Consider the following 24,084-nt stretch of genomic DNA (forward strand, 5'->3'; position numbering starts at 1 on the left):
TTAAAGATGAGGGCCAGATCGTCCGCATAGCAGAGGAGGGTAATGCCAGGCCCATAGTCTACAGTTAAGAGCCCCTCCATAAGGATGTTAAAAAGGAGAGGGCTCAAAACACTCCCCTGGGGGGTGCCGTTAGGATATAGGTGAAAGGGGGAAAGGTGTCCCTGGAATCGGACCCCTGCGGATCGATCATTAAAAAAATCCTGGATCCAGGATAGGAGCCTGCCTCCCACACCCCTGGCCGCAAGAGCCGCCAGGATTACAGTGGGGCTTGCCAGTTCGAAGGCTTTCTCGAGGTCGAGGAAGACAGCCATTCCCCTTCCTCCCCTCAGCTCCCCAAGGAATGACGCGAGGCAGTGGGTGGTACTCCTGCCTGGATGGTAGGCGTAAATCCCTGGGTGCAGCGGTCCCAGCCGCCAAGCAAGCCGAGCCCGCACAACCCTCTCAGCCGTCTTAGCTACACAGCTGAGAAGGGAGATGGGGCGCATGGAGGTGGGATCACGAGGCTTCGGAATTGGGTGGATAACAGCTGCCTTCCACGACCTCGGCAGACGCCCCTCAGACCACGAGAGGTTGAGCAGATCAAGTAGACGTTCTGTGCCACAATCTCCAGCATGTGACAGGAGAGAGCATGTAAGCCCATCGAGCCCCGGCGCAGTGTCCTCTCTGCACTGCAGCACTTTGTGGAGCTCCCCACTGGTGATCGGACAGTCAGCAGGGTCAGGCCTATCACATGCTGCCTGAATTGCTGCAGCACGAGAGGCAGACAGCTGCGCCTGTAGGGCTCTGACAGACTGCGGGAGATTAGAAGAAGCAGAGCGGTCAGCGAAGTGCTGAGCAAGATGGCTGGCCTCAGCGGCAGGGTCAGGATGGGAGGGAGGGCGAGGAGGGCGTGGATCAGAGATGGACCTGATTCTCCTCCACATCTCACGGAGAGTGGAGTGAGAGTCTAGGGTACGACACCATCTGATCCACGCCTCCTCCCTAAGGTGGCGCTTCTCGGAAGCCACATGCCACGTGACAGCAACCAGGTACCGGCGGTGCGGAGATGTACGGTGCCATTGGTACTGCTTGCGTGCCGCATTGAGTCTCCGGTTCAGTTCCTTGACCCTGTCGCAGTAGAACCAGCTGTCTCGGTAGCACCTCGTCGAGCGCTGCCGCAGAGGGATAGCAAAAGAAGCAGCTTGTGCCAAAATACTTGCTACCTGATCTGCTCTGCTCTCGAGGTCTGAGGCAGGAGGAGATGTCTCAAAGGCCGCCGTGAGAGCACAGGCAAAGGCCATCCAATCTGCTTTGCGTAGGTCCCACTGTGGTGGAGGGGGTGGGGGTGGCGGGAGGGGAGCGAGAGGCAGGTAAACAATAAGGGCAAAGTGATCACTTGCAAGGTGGGGGTGGAGTGACCACGACTCCAAGCCCGCTAGTGGCGCCGACACTAGGGAGAGATCGAGGCGACCTCCCGCAATATGGGTGGCCTCTGCCACATCATTTAATAGGGAGACACCACCCATCTCCTCCAGAACCAAAGAGATGTGCCGTCCTGCTTCATTAGACTGAAGAGGCGAAGATAGAAAGGCGTGGTGGGCATTAAAGTCGCCCCCAATGTACACGGCTCCCCTGGCAGCCTGGGAAAACAGGTCTTCCAACTCCAGGGTGCCCCTTTGGCTCCGGTATACATTATATACCGTCAGGGGCGACGTAGCCAGATGGAGAACCACGCCCTGGACCTCCACATCAGGTCCACAGAAAGGAGGGGGCTCACAATCCGTGCACGCAATGTGGTCCTGAACCAGAACGGCATATCCCCGTTTGACGCCACAAACATACGGAAGGAGATGGGTGGTGTAACCCGCGAGACGAAAAGTGGTTTTATCCGGGAGCAGGGTCTCTTGTTGAAGAATTACATGAGGGCGGTCCCTGGCAGCCGCCTCCTGAAGGTGGGCGAGCTTGATCCGTGCCCCTAAACAGTTCCACTGTAGGACTCGGAGGCTGGCAGTGGTGTCTGGCACTGGGGATGATCTGTCTGTAGTCCAAGGGCCCTGCGCTCTCCCTCAATAGCAGCTGTGGCTGGTGTGATCCCCGGAGGAATGTTGACTGGCATACAAGGGCAAGTCAGAGGAAGCTGGGTGGGTAGCGGCTCTTCCACGGTTGTCTGTGTGGGAGATGATGCCGGAGGTACCAGGGAAAAGCGCGGGTGTTGTTTTGCCTCCACCACTTGGTTGACGATGACATTCACAGCCTGTACCAATGGTGCCATTTCCAGAGGCCTGCCGAGAAGCGTCCCGAGCATCTGAGCCAAGCTTGTAGCAATTTCCGTCCCCAGAGTATGCAATTCTTCCCTGGTGAAGACTATGAGAGGAGAGCCCGTGCTGTGGGGCGTTGGTGGAGTAAACTCCTCGACTGTTTGCCGAACTGGGGGGGGAGGAGGGTGATGGACCTCCGCAGTCGTCGTGTGACGAGTGAGAGCAGGTTGGAGGGGCGGAAACGCTGCCTCGTCTAGCACTGGGGGTGCAGTCGCTGCTGGACGGCGTTGCTGCCCCCAAATGAAAGTTCCCGGAGGTGCTGGTTTGTTTCTGCTTGCCTTTTTCTCCTTCACCCAGGTAACTTGGCGTTCTCGCCCCCGATTGACAAGAGCAACTCTGGTTGGGCAGCTGGGGTGCCACGCATGATGTTTTCCCGAGCAGTTGGGGCAGCGGGTAGAGACAGCTTCCTTGGCCTTGAACTCGGCCAAGCACCTCTCCGTATCATGTGGGCCACTGCACATCCCACAGACTGTGTCCCAGTTGCAAGGTGATATTCTCCCCAGTTCCCCAGGTCGATCACAGGGATCAGAGGACCCCGCAGGGTGACGATGACCTGTCGAGTCTCCTCCCTGGTCCGCGCTTTCTGGCAGTGGGTTGCCTCTTCGACCTGAGGGTCCTGAAGCAGTATTTCCATAGGCATCCGCAAGGGATAGCCCATGACGACTGCCTTCGTTGACTGTTGGCCGGGCGTCAGTTCGACTAGCTTGACAGGGGAGGCCTCGTCCTGCAGAGCTGTTTTCAAGAGGTCGTAAGCTCCCTTGTCCTTCGGCACCAACACCGAGCTTCCATCCCGTCCTATCAGATTGGAGCAGCGTAGCCCTGGCAGGTGACGCTCTAGTGCAGCCACAGCGTCGTAACTCGTCGCATGCCCGTCCTGGACCGGCACATGGAACGCTGGGAATGCAGAGCGGGGCGGCGGATGCATGGCTACTGACACGGAGGGACAAGCATCAGGGGGACCCCTGAGAGGAGGACCAGTACGAACTGCCGGAGAAGGGCCGTTTCCCTGGCGACCACGCCTCGATACCTTGCTTGCCACGGGGGTGAAACCCTCACCCTCATGCAGAGCAGGATCAGCAGAGGGGGAGATCTGAGTCGCGGCAGGAGCCTCCGATGGGACCTCCAGCCACTTGGGAATGCGAGGAGACCTAGACAGCCTAGGCTCGTGAGAGGGTGCGCAGGTTGGAGCGCGAGGCTGCGGACCGAGGGCTCGGTTCACAGGGGGTGCCTTGCCGAGGAGCAGGGCTGGCAGCTGCACGTAGGGAAGGTGACTTGCCCTTGATGGAAGAGAGAGAGGGTGGAGCAGGTGCAACCTCCTCCATAGCCTCATGTCGGCGGGCTGCCTTAGCAGAACGGATAGAGGCACCACACGAGCGAGGTACCACTCCCGTAGACTTTGGTAGAGAGGGGTCAGCACAAGAAACCTCGTGAGCTGACGAGTGGGAGCTTGAGTCGGAAAAGTGACACTCCCGCTTCGTGCCTGTAGCAGGACACGGGTTGGAGAGCCTCGACTGAGGGAGCGGGAGGCGGGAATGCCCCTGGGGCCTAGGGATGCTAGATCCCTTCATACTGCTCTCACAAGCAGCAAAAAAAACTCAGTCAACACACACAAACACACACACACACACCTCACACACACAACCACTCAAACAGCACAAACAAAAAACAGCAAAAGTGGCCAAAGTCCCTACAGTGACGGGCAACCTATGCTCCCCGCCCTCTAAAGGGCGATGGGAGGCCCCGCCACTGCCCCTTTCGGGTCTTCCCTAAACTAACAGAGCCGCCCTCACTGCCTCCTATAACCAGGCCCTAAAGGCCCCCCTTCATGGAAGTGCCCTAACGGCACCCCTTCAGGGTTCGGCGTCGTACTACAGTGAGGGACACTAACGGCAGGCCAAAAAAAAAAAAAAAACACCCACACACACACACTCCCACTCACACCCAGGCAATCGGAGACTAAGTCCCAGAAAAACCTGGAAAACAGCAAAAAATCCTTCCTCAGTGCCAGAGACTAAGTCCCTAAACAGGCAAAAAGTGAGGAAAACGGACGAAAATCGCCACGAGTAAATGAAGCAGAGTTCAAATCTCGAGACAGATCGGCCAGACCTCCACACCCGACAAAGTCTGAGCTAGGAGTCGGCCGGTCTTCTGGTAGATCAGTAAAGTCTGATATTTATGAAATTCAAATCCTTAAACTGTTCCCTGCCCCAGCGGGATTTGAACCCAGGTCCGTTAGGACTGCAGGCCAACTCTCTACCGATTGAGCCACCGGAATAGACCTCAGGAATAGGGTCAAAGGGATTGGGTTGATCAGGAGGAAATTGAAGGATGGAGGGACTATCAGAGCCTGCAGGATCAGGGTTTACAGGATCAGGGCTTGCAGGATCAGGGCTTGCAGGATCAGGGCTGGGACGATCAGGACTGGGAGGATCAGCGCTGTAAGGATCAGGGCTGTAAGGGTCAGGGCTGTAAGGATCAGGGCTATAAGGATCAGGACTGGAAGGGCCAAGGCTGGGAGGATCTGGGCTGTAAGGATCAGGGCTCTAAGGGTCAGGGCTGTAAGGATCAGAGCTATAAGGATCAGGACCGGAAGGACCAGGGCTGGAAGGATCAGGGTTTGAAGGATCTGGGCTGTAAGGATCTTGACTTTGAGATCTAGTAGGAGCAGGACCAGGATCTTGAGGGCTGGGTTGAGCGGGATCAGGGCCATGGGGGCTTGAAGTAGCAGGGCTGTAAGGATCTGGGCTTTGTGGGTTGGATTGTGATGGATCAGGATTTTCAGGGCTAGTGGGGGGAGGATCTTGAGGGCTGGCTGGATCAGGGCTTTGAGGGCAAGTAGGAGTAGGATCTTGAGGTGCAGGTTGAGAAGGACTTTGAAGGCTGGGTTGAGAAGGATATTGAGGGCTGGGCTGAGAGGGATCTTGAGGGCTAGCTGGATCAGAACTTTGAGGGTCAGTTAGAGTAGGACCTTGAGGAGATCAGAGGGACCAAAAGTACCTGAACTGGAAATGATATGGGTAGTGGAGTCTGGTCCAAAATGATGCACAACCTCGATCCTCTCTTGGTGTGTGGAGAAGAGCTGGCTGAAGAATGGCTTGTGTGCGAATTCCCTTATAACCACATCGGGGAAGGGATTGAACGGCAAGATGGGATGCAGGGGAGGGACGCCGTTCACTGTATATCCCGTGAACTGAGTATTGGTGTTGGTGTTTCTCTATGGGCATCGGCACTTGCAACAGCTATCTTTCGAGCTGAAGAATTGACAGTGGTTCAGACAGCTTGGGACCCCTGGACAGAGATAGGCCTCATACCCACGTATACAATCCTGGCAGTCAAGCATCGTTATGGCTGGTCGGCAGTTACGAGGACAGGACAGAGAGAGAGGACACCTGGGGGGGGGGCGAGGGAAGGACACAGGAGGTCGTCAAGGTGCAGGTCGTCTCTGGTTTGTGGGTCGTCGTGGTCCAGGTGGACGAGAGGCAGAATTGTGGTAACCAGAACTGCTAGACCCAGACCTGAAGACCACTGGCCTGTTTGGTCCCAATTCTGGAGTGAGTTGATTGTGAGGATTCCTGTTACGTGAAGAATTTGTAGGATTATGGGGATTTGGATAGGTATTTGGATGATTTAGTTCAGGAGCCTGTGTCGTGGTTGGCTCCGTAGGGTTGAGTTTTTCTTTCGGGTCGTGCTGGTGGGTGTAGATATACAAGAAACACCCACTGTTCTCATTCTGGTGGACACAGCCACGGAGACACTGAGGAAGCTCGGGACAAATGCCTGGTCCGTCACAGATATACTTGCGACACCCATCCTCGTTTTTCTGCTCATTTCAGCCCTCGTGACAAGCCACAGGGGGACATGTAGGCGGGGGAGGCTCCATACACTCACACCCAGGGCCCCAACTGTCTCTCTGACAATTGGAAGGACATGGGCCGAGGGCAGAACACAGCTCGCCACCGTTTCCACCACTGCCACCATAGCCATTCCCAGGCCTGCCCTCAAAATTACATCTTCAGCAGCAATCAGGACCCAGTGTCTGGGCGCAGTAGGAAGGGCAGTTGGTGGCACTGTCGGGACAATCAGGGAGTGCCACACCCCAACACGTGCAGACATCTCAGGACCCGTCAGCTCTTGGTAGCTTAACGCAGGGTAGGTGACACACGACACCCCGCACCTACAATAAGGAATACTCTTATTACTTGATGATCCATATCGACCAGTGAAAATGTTGACTGGGAGAAAGACATACCGTAGGTTAGAGCCTGAATTCATTATTTTCTCTAAACTTTCGGGCTGAAGAAGGGTTAAAGAAGATAAAGACTTCAAACTATCTCTCTCTCCCACCCAACACTCTTTATTTTCTTAGCACTCCATCTTTAAATAACCTGGAATGCAAAAATTGTTAATGATAGCAATATCAACACCCCTAAAATCCTGTGGTCACTCCCCCCTCCCCCCTAAACAAGAAAAAATCTTACGTATGCTAGAACAAATACCGATAATAGAATTCCTGTCGTCATGAAAAGCGTATTTTAAAAAAGTATTATTGTTGTTTGCTTTCCTGTGTATTCCCTCCACTCCTCCCCTCTCCTCTCTCCTCCTCTCTTCCTCCTTGTTTCATTCCAGACTCCGCTGTCTCCCCTCTCCCCCCACTCCGTTTTCCTTTTCCTTTTCCACCTATCCTCTCCTTCTCCTCCCCTCTCTCGCCCATTCCTCTCTCTCTTCCTCCCTTCCTCTATCTCTCCCCCTATACCCCACTCCTTCTCTTCCTCCCCATCTCTCCCTTTTCCCCTATACCCCTCTCTCTTCCTCCCCTCCACTCCCTCCCTCCCATTCCCTCCCTCTCTTTCCCCTTCTCTCCCCTTCCCCCACTCAGTAATTGATTTTTTCTTCACTGACTCATACGCTCCGTCTCGCCTCCTTTCCTAGGTACTCGTGTGTGTTTGTGGATATGTGGAGGCTGTGTGTGTGTGTGTGTGTGTGTGTGTGTGTGTGTGTGTGTGTGTGTTGATGTCCATGTATTTGTGTTCGTGCACCCGAGACATATATACTTGTGTGTGTGTGTGTGTGTGTGTGTGTGTGTGTTGATGTCCATGTATTTGTGTTCGTGCACCCGAGACATATATACTTGTGTGTGCGTGTGTGTGTGTGTGTGTGTGTGTGTGTGTGTGTGTGTGTGTGTGTGTGTGTGTGTGTTGATGTCCATGTATTGTGTTCGTGCACCCGAGACATATATACTTATGTGTGTGTGTGTGTGTGTGTGTGTGTGTGTGTGTGTGTGTGTGTGTTTCCCAATGCCTGTATATCCCATTGGAGCCCAATGTCCAGAGTATTGGACAGAACTGGGAATTTCAAATCTTAATAAAGTAGGGAACCCCTAGGTAGGGACCTATGAGCTTCGCGACTATGAGCCGATATGCGGAGGGCGGTTCGCTTAGTACTCTCCCAGTGCAATGCCTCGCCCAGGAACCATAGGATCCAATGGGATATATTTATGTGTATGTGTGTGTGTGTGTGTGTGTGTGTGTGTGTGTATAAGTAAGAGTAGTTGCCAATATTTATACGCCTGTGTGCAGCCTCATCCATCGATGAACAGCGTCACGGTTTTCAGATCCCACAGCCAGATAACATTCTCCTCACAATATTTTTTCCACATCCCTCTTCCCTCCACGGCCACAGTATAAGCTGAAGGATGGGCCAGAACGTGTGTGTGTGTGTGTGTGTGTGTGTGTGTGTGTGTGTGTGTGTGTGTGTGTGTGTGTGTGTGTGTGTGTGTGTGTGTGTGTGTGATGTGTGTGTGTGTGTGTGTGTGTGTGTGTGTGTGTGTGTGTGTGTGTGTGTGATGTGTGTGTGTGTGTGTGTGTGTGTGTGTGTGTGTGTGTGTGTGTGTGTGTGTGTGTGTGTGTGTGTGTGTGTGTGTGTCAGTTTCTCACAAGCATCTATATATATTCACAATTCCTTTGCCCAAATGAATACAAGTAAATTTCTCACCCTAATTCAAGGTCGATGGTAAATACTTGGATATTCTTGTATTCTCACCCCCTAACACCTTTCCCTAAGCAACTTAATTTGCCTATGACACGACAGTCCATCTCTACATTACATAAATCATTCTAATATCGCCATACCCTGCATAAGTAACATGCAAGAGGATATTAACCAAGTGTTTCTAGAAATAAAGCGCTATGGAACAGGTGTTAGGGAGCTTCCGTAACCGACGAGAATAGGGGCATAGGTCTTTATTATTGTGAATTTAGTGGGGTTCGTAACACTTTCTCTGTTGCGAATTGTCTAAGAGTCCTGAATGTTTTGTATGTTAGGCTATCTCATGCCAAGTGTTAAAGAGGACGCCTTCACGTGGTGGCACTTCTCTCGCTGACAGCTCTGCCTGGTTGTATGTCTCTCACCCTCCCATCGTCCCAAGGAAGGAGGTATGGTTAAAATTCTTCTGAGTCTTAAATTCTCGATCTCCTAACTCCCCCTTCCCGTGGTATTTCCAGGATTCGATAATTGAAAGCAGTAAGGAAAGAGGGACGAATTAGGTGCAGTGAATTTTGCAGTGAAGGAGCGTTGTGTGGATGTGATAGAAAGCGTTAGGAGACAGACACTGAGGTGGTTTGGCCATGTGGAGAGGATGGAGAGTGAGGGACTAACTAGGAGAGTGTATATAACTGAGCTGGAGGGAGAGAGAGGGAGTGGGAGACCGAGGATTAGATGGGATGGAGTGGTGAGGTAGGCCTATATGAGAGAAGAGGTGTAAATTGGGGGGATGGAAATTGAGAGACTAACTAGGAGAGTTTATTTAAGTGAGCTGGAGGGAGGGAGAGGGAATGGGAAACCGAAGATGAGATGGAGGGATGGAGAGGTATATGAGAGAGGGGAGTGTAAACTGGGGATAGGGCAACGAAATGGCAGGAGACAGGGCGACATAGAGGCGATGTGTTTGTGGCCACCCCTTACGGGATTACGGCGTCTGGCTATAGATAGATAGATAAATAGAAAGATAGATAGACAGAATTTTGCAGTGCCGCCCAGCTCACCAGGGAATGTTCTTGTGGTGAGCCAGATCTATGTGACATCTCCAGGCATCGGTAAACAAAATCAAGGTGCTTCTAACGTCAACAGCCTATGCATCCTTTGTTTCTTCCTAGGCCATCGTTGTTTCATTGCATTTCGTCACTTATCAGTTTCACTTGACCCGCCTCTCACCGATCATTATATTTTGTTCCCATCAGTAATGGCAGGATGCGTTTATATCCTCATCACTCCCCTCTCTCCTCCTCTTCCTTCATCTCTTCCCTCCACTTTTCCTCCTCTCTCTCCTTCCTTCTCATCTTCCTTTATCACCCTCTCATCCCCTTATCATTCTCTCCCTACCCCTATATCACTCTAAACGTGTCACTCTTTCCCCCATCCCCTTTCCTTACTTCTTCTCTCCCTCCCTCCTCTTCTACACTTCTCATATCTCCTCCTATTCTCTCCATCCCTTCTCCTATCCTCCCACCACTCCTTCCTCTCTCCCTACCCTTTCCTTCATCATCTCTCCTCTCCCTCTTCCTCTCTTCTTCTCTCTTCCTTCCAACCTCTCTCTCCTGCCCCTCACTCTTCTCCTTGCCTACCTGCTCTCCAATTCCCTTCTTCCTCTCTTCCCCTCTCACAACTCTTCTGCTCTCCTCTCGTCTCGTCTCCTGTCGTCTCCTTTCCTCTCCTCTAGCCGTCCATTCATTGGATGAATTGTAATTATGACTAATCATCTAATGGCTTCCTAGGATCTTGGAAACCATTTGGCTTGTCCTTCAGTGTAGTCACCTTAAGGTACTGCTACACCAAGTGGGTGGATGGTTTGTGTCCGATCTCAGTCTGTCTTCCCCTCTTCCCTCTCCCCATCATTTCTCTCCCTGTAGTCAGTCTCTCCCTCCCTCTCTTCATCTCTCCTTGTGCCAGTCTCACATTTTTTCCATCTCTCTTCCAGCCAGTCTCTCTCTCTCTCCATCTCTCTTCTAGCTAGTCTTTCCTTCTCTTCCATCACTCCAATCAGTCTCTCTCTCTCTCTCTCTCTCTCTCTCTCTCCCTCTCTCTCTCTCTCACTTCTCCAGCCAGTCTCTTACTCCCTCCCCCTCCCCCCCTCCTCTTCCTCCCTCCTCTTCCTCCCTCCAGATCTTCACTACTTTCTTCTTCTGTTCTTGCCCTTTGACCCAGCTTGGGCATACCAAGGGCGACTTGAGGATACGGAGAGGAAATAGCTTCTTGTGTGTGTGTGTGTGTGTGTGTGTGTGTGTGTGTGTACGTAGGCCTAAGCGAATGTTTACCAGTATATATGAATGTACTGTATATATGTATGTATTGTTACATAGCCTATGATTTCATCATCCTTTGTGTAATTTTAACGCACAGTATGCTGCATGTTTGATCACGAGCGTGTTCTGCCTCAGTCCCCCCTTCTACCGTTATAGTAGAGTAAGTCGTTCTTTCTGTTGTTCAGAGTAGGATTGTCAGCTCTTTGTCCCCTATGGCTTCATTTGCGCGTCCTTCTTACAAGTTGTATCAAGCTCTGCTGGCCCCTATATAATGAGCTCAGTCTCTCCATTATTGCCACTTAGATCTACCCCTCATTTTGCTCACATCTCTGTCCTCCCCTGTACAGTTACTATTATTGTGAGTGCTCAGGAAGTCTCCAACCATCTAGCAGCTGTGTAATTTGAGTATAACTGTTATTGCATTTTTTTCTTGTACTGTGTAGCATAAGGTGTTAATTTTTAGGCCTAGTAAGGTTTTTGTGATTAATGTAAGGTTTTATGTCAGCCAATTATTAATAATATTCTGTATCTGTAATAATTTATCTTGCATTAACTGAGCATTACCCAGTGTATTTTCATTTTATCAGGGCTGACTTAGATAAATTTACTCTCGCTAATTTCGTGTTAATTGAGTCTATTGCAGTTAACCATATATTTAACCTGTTTTTTGCCATTGCATTATCCTTATGAGTCCTGAATGTTTTGTTGTTAGTTTGAGCATTAAACTTTAACTTGTAATTTTACCTAACTCTTTTGTTTTGAACCTGGAACTTTACGGGACAGTAGTGATTTTTAGTATTCTCACTTAAAGTGTACATTATCTTTCTCTGTTCCGTAACGTAAGTTTGGCGACCTCATATCAGGATATTATCATAAGGATATTGCTTGATATTTTGTGACTGATTTATTCATGATGTCTACTATTACTACACTTGATGAAGCCAAAGATTTTTTGTCAAATGTGCAAACAGTGTGTGATGTAGAAAACAGAACAAAGAATGAACTTAAGCTTGTTGCTCAACAATTGGGAATTGCAGTTCACTCTCATCATTCTAAAGATCAAATTGTTGGCATGATTAATAAGAGCTTGTTTAATGTAACTCCTCTAAATGAGCAAACGCAGATTGAAATAGCTAAGTTACAGCTAGCCCTGCATGAGGCTCGTGTTAAGGAGGCTGAATTTCAAGCAAATGCTAAGGAGGCTGAATCTCAGGCTCGGATTCAGGAGGCTCAGATACAGGCTCAGGCACAAATTGAACTAGCTAGGATTCAGGCAAACCATGAGTATCGCATGAAACAAGGTGGAACTGGATCATCTAGCTCTGATGATTTTGATGTGGCTAAAAATGTTAAACTTGTCTCTCCTTTTAATGAATCTGATTTAACAAAGTATTTTCAGTTGTTTGAGAGGGTAGCTACAGGTTTTAATTGGCCCAAAGAGTATTGGCCAGTACTTCTTCAAACTGTTCTCACCGGTAAAGCTCAAGTAACTTATGCATCTTTGCCTCAGGATCAATGTGATAATTATGATGTAGTTAAGAGCTTGATTCTTAAGGCCTATGAGCTTGTTCATGAAGCCAATAGAGTAAATTTTAGGACAACTTATAAGCAAGATAAGCAATCCCATGTTGAGTATGCAAAAATCAAAGAAGATTTGTTAGAGCAGTGGTTAAATTCTAAGAATGTGGATTCTGATTTTGACAAATTTAAGCAGATGATTTTGCTGGAGGACTTCAAGAGGTGTATTAATAAAGATGTAAGCCTATATCTTGATGAGAAAAGAATAGATAATTTGTCTGATGCTGCAGTTTTAGCTGATGAATAAGTTCTCACTCACAAGAGATATTCTAGAGAAAAAGGGAAAGCTGAGAGTAAGTACGTTGCCTCTACTCAGAGTACAGGTAACAGGAAAGAGAATAAAGATGATGTTTCTCAGGAAGTAAATACCAGCTTCACCTCCAGATTTCAGAAAAGTAAATGTACTTATTGTAGTAAGCTTGGTCATACTACGGAGAAATGTTTCAGGAGACAGCGTGATGTGAACAAAAAGGAGTCTTTAAATATTCAGTCAATTGGTCTAGTGTCCACCCTTGAGAGTTCCCATAATTCTTTAACTGAGTTAACTGAACCTGCTTTGAGGGGTAAATTAAATTCTCATGATGGAGCTCCTCTTTTGAGCAGTAACGTGGGTGACACTCTCAAGAGTTCATGTGCTAATTTCCTGTCTGATGGTTTTGTCAGTCCTTTGGACAGTAATGACAGGAAATCAGTTAAAATATATCGTGATACAGGTGCTTGCCAATCCCTTATGCTGACCAGTGTTCTAGGCTCTGATGTTAATTCCTCTGATGAAACTGTAATCTTACAAGGTGTAGGGAATAATTACTTCTCTGTCCCTCTGTGCAGAGTGAATTTTGAGTCTGGTTTTGTTAATGGTTCCGTTATGGTTGGGTTGGTTGAGACACTCCCAATGTCAGGTGTAACTTTCTTACTTGGAAATGATATTGGTGGAAGTCAAGTGTGTCCAGCTCCTCAGTTGTCTAGTGAGCCAGTGGCTGCGTCCCAGGATTGTGATGTCCCTGATGTGTTCCCTGCATGTGGTGTCACTAGGGCTAAGTAAAGTTACTGGTGATTTAGAGGATAATGATGATGATGATGTTATCCTAGCTGACACTTTTCTTGCTAATTTGGACCACTCACCAGATGAGGCAGTACCCCGTAGTGTTGATAGTTTGTCTCGTCAAGAGTTGATTGAGTTGCAGGTTGCTGACCCTGAGTTGAAAGGTCTAGCTAACTCTGCTTCCAGTGAGGAAGAGTCAGCTTGTGCTTCTACTTGTTATTGTATAAAGTCAGGAGTACTTATGAGGAAGTGGAGACCCCCAACAGCATCAGCCGACTGTGAATGGGAGGTTGTACATCAAGTTGTCATCCCTCGTGTTTGTAGGCAGGATATCATTAGAGTGGCTCATGATTCCAGTTTGGCAGGACACCTTGGAGTGAAGAAGACTGTGGCACGCATTTTGAAACACTTCTACTGGCCAGGTATCTTCAGGGATGTTTCCTGGTATTGTAAGTCTTGTCACACCTGTCAAGTTGTGGGGAACTGTAATCAGACCGAAAAGGTTGCACCTCTAGTTCCCATTCCTCCTTTTGAGGCGCCTTTCACCCGTGTGTTGGTGGATATTGTGGGCCCTCTTCCTAAGACTTCTTCAGGATTTTCTTATGTGTTGACCCTGATTGATATGGCTACTCGTTATCCTGAAGCCATTCCACTTAGAAATATCTCAGCAGAGAACGTGGTTAAGGAAATGCTGGGGTTCTTCACAAAGTTTGGTCTGCCCAAGAAGGTACAGTCAGACCGGGGAAGTAATTTCATGTCAAATGTTTTCAAGCAGTCTCTGAAAGAGTTGGGCATCACCCAGATCACGTCTTCAGATTAAAATCCCCAGACCCAAGGAGCGTTGGAGAGATATCATCAAACACTCAAATCGATGCTCAAGAAATACTGTTTGGAACATCAGAAAGACTGGGATAAAGGTCTTCCATTCGTTGTGTTTGCCGCAAGAGAATCTCCAAATGAATCACTGGGCTTCTCACCTTTTGAACTACTGTTTGGCCATGAAGTAAGAGGACCCCTTAAGTTACTCAAGGAATGCTGGCTGTCGGAGGAAGATGACGTCAACCTGCTGGAGTATGTGATGAAGTTCAAAGAACGGCTGTCCACTGCTTTACAGCTGGTGAGAGAGAATTTAGGAGCTGCTCAGGAGAAGATGAAGACTTGGTATGATAAGAAGTTCAAGTTATGCCACTTTCAGCCAGGAGATCAGGTTTTGATTCTGCTACCGGTTCATGGGCAACCTCTTCAAGCCAAGTTTAGTGGTCCTTATTTCGTGGAGAAGAAACTCAGTGATGTCAACTATGTCATCGCCACACCAGATCGTAGAAAGAACAAGCAACTTTGTCACATCAACATGCTAAATTTATATCACAGGCGGGACGAAAATAATCCAGTCTGCACTGTAGCTGTTCCACCCGAGTCTGCAAGTGAAGCTCTCCCATGCAGTATGAGCCTGAGTGATAATTTGGGGAAGAATCCTGATATCATGAATGATCTCCAGACTAAGCTTTCTCATCTACCTCCCGAGGAAAGGCAGGAGTTTTCGGCATTACTGCAGGAGTACCTGCAAGTGTTCCGTGCCACTCCAGGAAGAACCACTGTGTTGATGCATGATGTCGATGTTGGAGACGCAAAGCCAATTAAACTGCCTCCTTACCGTGTGAACCCAGTGAAAGTTCCTCTCATCCAGAAGGAGCTTGGCTACCTGTTGGACCACAAGATGATTGAGCCCTGTCAGAGCGAGTGGAGTTCTCCTGTCACTCTAGTCCCTAAGCCAGGTGGGTCACAGCGGCTTTGCATCGACTACAGATGTGTTAATCAGATAACCAAAACAGACACTTACCCTCTCCCTCGCGTGGAAGATTGCATAGACAAGATCGGAAAGGCTAGGTAAATAAGTAAATTTGATTTGTTAAAGGGATACTGGCAAGTACCTATGACTGAACGTGCTAGGGAGATCTCATGTTTTGTAACACTAGGAAAGACTTTTGCATGTTCTGTAATGCCGTATGGTATGAAGAATGCACCAGCCACATTTCAGAAGCTCATGAATGTTGTAACAGAGGGTTTGGCAGGGTATGTTGTTTATATTGATGATGTATTAATCTTCAGTGACAACTGGAAAGATCACCTATGCCATGTCAATAAATTTCTTGATTGTTTGGTTCAGGCTAATCTTGTAGCTAATTTATCAAAGTGTGAGTTTGGTCAAGCTAAAGTTCAGTACCTTGGGTACGTAATTGGTGATGGACACGTTGTACCACCAGGAGCTAAGGTTCAGGTTATAAGTGATCTTCCCAGACCTAAAAGTAGGAAAGAGCTGCAAAGATTTTTGGAAATGGTAGGTTATTACAGGAGATTTGTTCTTAACTTTTCAATTCTTTTATCACCACTTACAGACCTACTGAAAAAGGGAGTTGAATTTGTATGGACCTATAACTGTGAATCCTCTTTCAGCAAACTTAAAGCTATCCTATTAAGTCAGCCAGTGCTCGCTACTCCAAATTTTGCTAAGCCTTTTAAGATGGCTGTTAATGCAAGTGATACAGGAGCTGGGGCTGTTTTGCTGCAAGAGGATGATCAGGGTATTGAACACCCTGTATCTTATTACAGTAAGAAGTTCACTCCACCTCAAAAGAACTACTCAACTATTGAGAAAGAGCTTTTGGCCTTGATTTTGGGTTTACAGCATTTTTCATTTTATTTGTGTTCTGGTTTTGACCCCATAGTCATTGATACCGATCATAACCCACTGAAATTCCTTAGTAAGTTTAAAGATAAAAATCAGAGATTGACAAGATGGAGTCTACTTCTTCAGGATTATTCATTAGACATACAGCATGTCAAGGGGAAAGAAAATGTTATTGCAGATTGCTTATCTAGACTTTAGACAGATTGTTTTAGAGTAATAAGAAATTTCCTTTGTAAATTTCTTTTTCTTTGTGGGGAGGTGTTACATAGCCTATGATTTCATCATCCTTTGTGTAATTTTAACGCACAGTATGCTGCATGTTTGATCACGAGCGTGTTCTGCCTCAGTCCCCCCTTCTTACGTTATAGTAGAGTAAGTCGTCCTTTCTGTTGTTCAGAGTAGGATTGTCAGCTCTTTGTCCCCTATGGCTTCATTTGCGCGTCCTTCTTACAAGTTGTATCAAGCTCTGATGGCCCCTATATAATGAGCTCAGTCTCTTCATTATTGCCACTTAGATCTACTCCTCATTTTGCTCACATCTCTGTCCTCCCCTGTACAGTTACTATTATTGTGAGTGCTCAGGAAGTCTCCAACCATCTAGCAGCTGTGTAATTTGAGTATAACTGTTATTGCATTTTTTTCTTGTACTGTGTAGCATAAGGTGTTAATTCTTAGGCCTAGTAAGGTTTTTGTGATTAATGTAAGGTTTTATGTCAGCCAATTATTAATAATATTCTGTATCTGTAATAATTTATCTTGCATCAACTGAGTGTGTTTTCATTTTATCAGGGCTGACTTAGATAAATTTACTCTTGCTAATTTCGTGTTAATAGAGTCTATTGCAGTTAACTATATATTTAACCTGTTTTTTGCCATTACATTATCCTTATGAGTCCTGAATTTTTGGTTGTTAGTTTGAGCATTAAACTTTAACTTGTAATTTTACCTAACTCTTTTGTTTTGAACCTGGAACTTTACGGGACAGTAGTGATTTTTAGTATTCTCACTTAAAGTGTACATTATCTTTCTCTGTTCCGTAACAGTATGTATGTACGTATGTATGTATCAGCGTGTGTAAGTGTGTGTTGGAGTGTTTCATCTTTATTTCGTTCGGTGTGGCTACTTAATGTCAGCATCTCTCTCTCTCTCTCTCTCTCTCTCTCTCTCTACTTATTTTACCCTTGACTGTGTAAATGCATGTGTAAAAAAAGTAAATACAAGGGCTGTTTTTATATCCTTTAGAGTACTTGTGAATGGTGTAAGTGTAATATACTTTCACTCTAACTTGGCCTAAAATTGCCTTGACCTGAAATACTGAGTTGCAACTAGATTTCGACTTGATTATGCTAGTCACGAAGAAGTGGTGGGTGTAGGACCACAGAAATGTCTAATTCTACCACTGAGCTACGTGAAGTAAGCAGCAGAAGAATAAAAATCTCGGCCAAATTACGGTAAAGGTAGTATGGTTGCCTGCATTCTTACCCATTACGGCGGACACACAGCACCTGTCTGGCAGCAAATTCTCATCCATTTCCTGCCTAACTCTCTAATGCAAGTGTTATCCTATACTCCCAATCCTTCATGTATGCAACAGGTCAACTCTGGAACTGTCCTTTGTATTTCCCTCTGCCTATGACCTCCAGTGTAGGTAGGTAGGTCAGTAGGTGGGCAGGTGGGTAGATAGGTAGGTAGGCAGGTAGGGAGGAGGGTAGGTCTGTAGATAGGCTGGTAGGTAGGTGGGTAGGTCAGTAGATCAGTAGGTGGGGAGGTAGGACGGTAGGTAGATCAGCAGGTAGGTAGGTCGGGAAAGGAGTAAGTTAATCATTACTCCCAGTCCATCATGTATGCAACAGGTCAACTCTGGAACTGTCTTCTGTCTGTATTTCCCTCTGCCTATGACCTCTAGTGTAGGTAGGTAGGTAAGTAGGTCAGTAGGTAAGGAGGTCGGGAAGTAGGTAGATAGGCAAGCAGGTCGGTAGGGAAGGGGGTAAGTTACCCGATACTCCTAGTCCTTCATGTATGCAACAAGTCATCTCTGGAACTGTCTTTGTCTGTATTTCCCTCTGTCAATGACCTCCAGTCTTTTCAACGCAGTGTGTCCAGGCATCTCGAAATGAATAGATCTTGAATTTGGCTCTCTAAATTTTTTCTTGGGGGGAAATGTCTTACGGACTTCTGGCCTTTGGTTTCGTCTTCTTAGCATTAAAGAAAATATAGAAAAAATGGTTAATCTCTTTTATATACTGATACATTTTCCTTTTCGTTATTCCATTTCAGGTGAGTTGATTTGATTTAATAGACTTTGTAACATAAAAGAGATTCAGCCTTGATCAATCTATCCACTACTAGATCACCCTCTAAGCATAGTAAAATAGACGATAATAGACGAAAGACATAAATCTATCGGAGTGATGTGATGAAGGGAACCGAATTATGGGAAAGGCATATAATTCAGGCGTCTTAATAAGTAAATTGTCACCCTATGAAGAAGATCATGTCTTGAAGATGCTGGGTTCTCTGAGGAGAACTTTGGATAAGTGAAGGTTACCATTATTTTCTTTATTTAGGCTGGTTATTTTTTTATGATTATTATTTTCCTATCCTACTTTTCATCCAGCCATCCCTCCTCTCTCGCTATCCCTTCTCTTCCCTCCCTCTCCCTCCTTCCCTACCTTACCCCAATCCCTCAATATTTAGATTCTCATCCCCATACTCTTGGAATTGTATAAGTTTTTATCTTATTTTACTTTGCATTTTATTTTTCAGAGCCTGGATCAATTCATAAAATGCAAATATAGCATATACACAGACTGGGATATGCACAGATAGCCCTGAGTTAACGGTCACTACTCATACTTTTGACCTGTGATGGGCTTCAGATCACTGAGGGTCCCTGTTAGTTAAGTAACCACCATCAGGATTTTTTAAAATGTACCAGGGGTCACTGCTTCAGGAGGTAACTTGTGTGCTTGTCCCGCATGGGAAAGCTCCAAGTCTCAGTAGAATGAACGGAGCTGGGGCCTGATTGACTGCTGCCTATCTTAATAGCACCAGGAAAGGCTGCCGCACCATCCCTGCGCATCCACACTGTGAACAGTGCAATTTCCACGCTGTGTCCGCAGACGCTCCGTTAACTCAACGTACTTGTACATACTGTTATGCATTACTTATTTAATTATTCTGTTATTTATTTTACTTAACTACTTTCTCTTTCAGGTTATACTGGTAGCTTATAGATAAAGTATTATGGAAAGTAGCTTTTCTTTTTCAGCCTTTCCTATGAAATTTCCATGTCAGTTTTTCCATGCTGCATGGTGGTATTTCCCACTTTTTCTTGCCAGTTTCAACTGGAGGGTTTGGAGGCGGGGGGAACCTTCTTGTTTCACTACCATTATTATCCTTATCCTTCAGCATGTACTGTACAGTTAGATCTCGTGGTCAAATCTGCTCTATAACAAACGGCCTCGAGAGGACCATAAGTTCTGTTACTGTTTGCTCTCCTTTGTACTCTTTTGAACTTGCCCACTCTCCTTCGCCCTCCCTCAATCACGCTTCTCCCTACCTTTCCTCCATCTCTCACGTAACCCCGTGAAGGCGATGAGTAAGGGGTCTTCCCGGAGCCAAGTCCCCATAAAGAGAGAAGGATATGAATTAACCAAGAGTATTACACAGGGGCTTGGGAAATTCTTAGTATATATTGTAGGAAGCATGAAAGTGTGGTAGAGGTGTGGCTCTGTGTGTGTGTGTGTGTGTGTGCGTGTGTGTGTGTGTGTGTGTGTGTGTGTGTAGTCCTCCGGTTTCTGTGACCATGCACTGATATCCTTTCTGACCTCCCCGTTCTTCTCTGCTCTCTCGCTCTCCATCTCTTTTCCCTTTTCCCCCTTCCTTCCTTCTCCCCCTACTTCCCTTTTCCTTTCTCCCTCTCCCTCCTCCCTCTCCTCCCCCTCCCTCTCCCCTCCCCCACTCCTTCCCAAGCATAACGTCATTCCAACTCACTGCCGTCTCACTCCTCCTCCATCCTTACCTACTCACCATCTCTCCCTTCTTCCCTACCCTACACCTTTTTTCCTACCAAATTTCCCCTCCCTCTACTCCTTAGTCTCAGTACATACGTAGAAATACATAGGAAGTACAGGTAACAAGCCTTTTAGAACCATAACGAGGTACTCTTTGGGAGAAACGATTGTAACTAATGATCACACCAACTTCCCTTTCCCTTCTCCTCTCTTCCTTAACCTTGGGGCAGGTGGGAGGAGGGTAGGAGATAGTAAAGCAGAGTATGGCTTTAGTAGAGATTGGTATAATCCTTCCACACTCTTCAGTATATACATGGCTTACCTCCATTCCACTCCCTGGGGTGGTATAGGAGGGTTCATCCCCCCCCCCTCCACTTGCCTCTGACGTCATTCTTATCTGGCTAAGCGTCCTGTTCTGCAGCGCACCACATCTCTTCCATATAACCCCACCCCACCCCACTCCACCCTAACTTGTTTATTGGCTTGATGTCATTCATGGCGTGGGAATATATCATACGTGTGCAGCAAGGCATGATAAGATGTTATTTTGATTTGCGTACCTTTATGAAAAAAGCTGTATTAATGTGTAGGGTGTCACTGCATCCCGTGGGGACTGGCTTCGTCACAAACGCCTCTTGACATTCCTGTTCCTACTCAGTAACGACCCATTTTACCTTGATACATTACCCTCCCTTGCATACAATCTAAAGGATATATAAATAAATAAATAAAGAATTATATATATATATATATATATATATATATATATATATATATATATATATATATATATATATATATATATATACACCTCCACTAGAAGACCATAACTTTACTCTGTCCTAAATTCACCTCTAGATTCCATTTCTTACAAACTCTCCCAAACTCATCCACCAAGCCTTGCAGCTCCCCTTCGTCTTCACTTAACAACACAGTATCATCTGCAAACAACAGTACAGGGAGTTTCCAAACACTTCTCTCTCTCAACAGGGCCGCTCTAACATCCACTGTTCTACTAGTATCTCTTTTATAACCCATCCATATACAGATTGAACAACCATGGGAACATGACGCATTCCTGATTCAATTCAACCTTCAAATAGAAAAGTTCGCTCAGTTCACTGTCCATAGCACTGCAGCCTTAGCACTCTCATACATACTCTTCACAGCATTCAACAACTTCCCACCGAAATGCGTGCAATGAGCTGCAGATAGTAGTTAATCAGGGCCAAGTTAGAGTTTGACCATGTGGAGAGGATGGAGAGCGAGAGACTGACAAGGAGAGTGTATGTGAGAAAGGTGGTGTGGTGGGGAGAAGGAGGGGTATAGGCCGTGGATGAGATGGAGGGATGGAGTGGAGAGGTATATGAGACAGGGGTGTGAGCTGGGAGTAGGACAGTGAAATGACTGGGGACAGGGCGACATGGAAGTGATTTGTTTGTGGGCACCCCTTACGGGATTAAGGCAATGGATTGATACCTGTAGCTAGATAAAAACAGACGCCATCTCAGAGACAGCATTAAGACCAGAGCACCCTGTAGGGATCGCAAGGTCTGTATGGTCTGTGTATCCACGTAATTCCCAATAACTCAATACCGTCCCCAGGGTTGTACCACCAGCCATAAACATCAACGTAGATCCCGGTGCCATAGTGTTTTGTTTTATTTCAAGCCCTTGGGTACATTTCTTATTGTCCTTCCTTTTAAGATGTTGTGTCCTGGTCTTTATCTGTCTCCTAAGAAAGCAGGTGTATGTGAGGTGTGTGTTCGTTAATTTCTTGTGTTTTGATCGCTCTCTCTCTCTCTCTCTCTCTCTCTCTCTCTCTCTCTCTCTCTCTCTCTCTCTCTCACACACACACACACACACACACACACACACACACACACACACACACACATTTAAGAGTAAGAAACATTAACAATACATAGTTATTCACTAGCATTCACACATAAAGAACACAATGAAGAAAATAAAGAATAACACCAACAAATGAGTGTGTATCGTGTTATTTGAGTGCGGAATAAATTCGTAAGTTTTCCCATGATTTACTACCATTTCGCATTTTCGTTAAGAGTATTTCAATACGTTTTCTTTTCTGTTTTCATGGCTAACCATCAAAATCTTGCTACAGAGAACGTCAAAAAAAAAAAAAAAAAAAAAAAAAAGACCTCCGTCTTTTAGGTCCTATCCTTGACTCCTCTCTGATCCTAACCTATGCTGATGATGCCTGTATCTACTCCCCTTCTCCTAATGAAGTTCGGCCAGGCTGCATCTGCTTGTGGGTTGATTATCAACACTGCCAAAACCAAACTGTTTACACGATCCCTTATTCATTGGCTTGCTTGTATAACCATAACTCTCCTCGGCTCTTCTCTTGAGGTAGTGCAGGATTATACATATCTCGGAATTCCCCTCTCTTCCCTCTTCAACCCCTCCCAGTATGCATCTACTACCTGCACCCGCCTTCAACACTCACTTGTGACTCACATGGGGTTAGCATCCTCGTCGCTCGATCATTTTACCTGTTATATATTCGCTCCCTTCTTGATTATCATGTTATCTCTCTCTCCCTTGTCCCCCCAGCACAGCTCCGACCGCTTGAAGTGGAACAAAATCGGGCAATGCGTCTCATTCTTTGTTGCCCCAGATCTGCCAGAGTAGTCAACATGCTCCATGAATTCAGTCGGTGCGCCATCACTGATTGCATTCATATGCTTGGAGTCTGCTTTGCCACACAGTGTCTGACCACATTTCCGTCTCATGCTTCATCCTTTTCCTCCCAAGTGGTTGACATTCTCTCCGATTCCACTCATCTAGATCGGATCTGGGATACTTATGTGCCAGGCCTGGCATCCTGGCTAAAACGAATTCGTTCAGTACTCAACTGTCCTCTCCAGCTTTCTGACCACGATTCCACCAGTATCCGTGCTGATCTTGTCACTCCCATCCATACTGACCCTCTGCCCCCTACCTGGTTATGTATGACTCCTGCTTTGCATTACACACCTTCTGCCACTGCTTCTGATCGTTTACCAATCTCTTCGCAGCTCTCCATCACTGAAACCCTTAACTCCGTAGCCCCCACCTACCCTTCCCAACCTGTTCACATCTACACTGACGGTTCTGTTCTCACTAACGGCCGGGCGAGAGCTGCTTGCATTACCTTTACTAACTCTGCTTCCCCCGTCTTCTCCATCTCTCACTGCCTTCCCAACTGGGCTAGCAGTACCCAGTGTGAACTATCTGCTATACGCTCTGCCCTTGACTTTCTTCTCTCTCATCACCTACCAGGTCTCGTTATTAGTGATTCCCATGCTGCCCTTGTCTTACTTTGCAACCCTCCCCCTGACGCCCCTCCCTTCTCTTCACCTCCCTCTACTCTTACCTCCATCAGGGTCATGTCCTTGGTCTCAGGGTTTCCTTGATTTGGATCCCAGCCCATGTTGGTCACATCTGCCACAACCAGGCAGATCGCCTGGCCCGAGCTGCCTGTAACCTCCCCCTAGCTGCCATCTACCTCCCTGTGTCCACGACAATAATCCAGAGAATCCTCCTTGAGGAGTGCAGGGAGGACCTAGCCCTGCATACGGATACTGAACGTCTCACCAGTGTCACCATCCTGCACTATGACACCTACCGTGGCATGAGACACACCTATGCAAAGCACCCCACCCACACCCTCCGCTGTGATGTGGTTGTCCCCTGCATTCGCCTGAGGTATTGCTGCCCAGGGGAAATCATCGGAAGACCGACAGCCAACAGGCCCTGTAAACTCTGTCACAGTCCAATGGATGAAGCATTATCCCGTCATATCGTTAGCTGCCTAGTTATTGCCCCCTTCAGACCCCCTGGACTCTTGTTTTCTGCTTTGTGTACCTACTTCATCACACATCTTGATGTACTCGAATACATTCTCATCCTTCACCCTGACTTCCTCTCATTGTAATGCCCTGGCACTTGGACAATGATGGGACATTTTGGTATTAATATATATATATATATATATATATATATATATATATATATATATATATATATATATATATATATAGATAGATAGATAGATAGATAGATAGATAGATATATATAATGTACACTTTAAGTGAGAATACTAAAAATCACTACTGTCCCGTAAAGTTCCAGGTTCAAAACAAAAGAGTTAGGT

The sequence above is a fragment of the Coenobita brevimanus genome, chromosome 63, assembly GCF_032717465.1.
Source record: "Coenobita brevimanus isolate Jiangsu-jjx chromosome 63, ASM3271746v2, whole genome shotgun sequence".
Classification (NCBI taxonomy): Eukaryota; Metazoa; Arthropoda; class Malacostraca; order Decapoda; family Coenobitidae; genus Coenobita; species Coenobita brevimanus.